The following is a 1235-nucleotide window of genomic DNA, read 5'->3' as shown; positions in this document are numbered from 1 at the left end:
AACTGTGCCCTACGTACTCGATTTGAGTCAGGGGAATTTGGAGGAAATTACTTACTAGGTAAGTGCCGTGACAAATTTATGGTAGTACCGGATTGTAAAGATAAATAAAAGTTTTGCAAATAATATTTCCCATAAGAGGTTAATTTGGTAACGGGAAGAATGGTAGATGTGTATTACTAATTTATTTAAAGTTGTATTGTTATTTTAGACAATGTAAAGAAATGGGGAGGAGGCATTATTTTGAAATTGGCACACTAGTTGATCTAAAATTAATTTGCTCAGTATAGATATGAATTAAATAGAGTAAGAAATATTCACTGAACTTGCCATAGCTTTAGCAAACTCTTTAAAGCACAGAGCATTGCAAAACAGTTATTTGACATTTCTTTTTCTCTCATCTGGCAGATGATAGAGGGTATCCCCTTGAGTCATACCTTTTGACACCTTTGTTGAAACCAAGAACAACAAGAGAAACCCGTTACAACAGAAGTCACACCAGAGCACGCGTGATCACAGAACAGACTTTTGGCATATTGAAGTCAAGTTCAGGTGTCTGCATCATTCTGGGGGAACTCTTCAGTATGATCCTGTTAGTGCTCCAAAATTGCAATTTCCTGTCTGCTTGTCCATAATTATTGTGTGAAACGAAGGATACCAATTCCTCAGGAGATTGTAGAAAATGATGGCGGGATGAATATTGCAGCAGAAGCTGCTGAACGTGACACAAGTCATGCAGTCAGAGCTCGTCTTATTTCAAATTTATTTAATTGAATATCAATTTCAGGAACTGTAAAAAAAAAAAAAAAAAAATAGTAATGAGATTTTTCTCTGTGATTCACTAGAGCCTGAAACCTATAATATATCACATTCTTTTTGTTAAAATGTTAGTCAAAAGGTGTTGTGTATATATGCATATATATATATATATATATATATATATATATATATATATATATATATATATATATATATATATATATTATATATATATGTATAAATATATATATATATATATTATATTAATATATTATTATATATATATATATTATATATATAAATATATAATATATAATTATATATATATATATATATATATATATATAATATATATATAATATAGATAAGATATGAATATATAAATATAATAAATATATAATATAAGTAAATATTATTCATTTATATATATATATATATATTTATATATATATAATATATATATAATTACTATATATATA

General features: G+C 26.5%; 1 pseudogene; it reads left to right on the top strand.

The window, feature by feature from the left end:
• The window catches only part of LOC119595251, a 1869-nt pseudogene extending 1059 nt beyond the window's left edge, over positions 1–810 (top strand).
• The last annotated feature ends 425 nt before the right edge of the window (positions 811–1235 follow it).

The sequence above is a fragment of the Penaeus monodon genome, chromosome 35 (genome assembly GCF_015228065.2).
Source record: "Penaeus monodon isolate SGIC_2016 chromosome 35, NSTDA_Pmon_1, whole genome shotgun sequence".
NCBI lineage: Eukaryota > Metazoa > Arthropoda > Malacostraca > Decapoda > Penaeidae > Penaeus > Penaeus monodon.
This window is presented reverse-complemented; position numbering and strand designations above follow the sequence as displayed.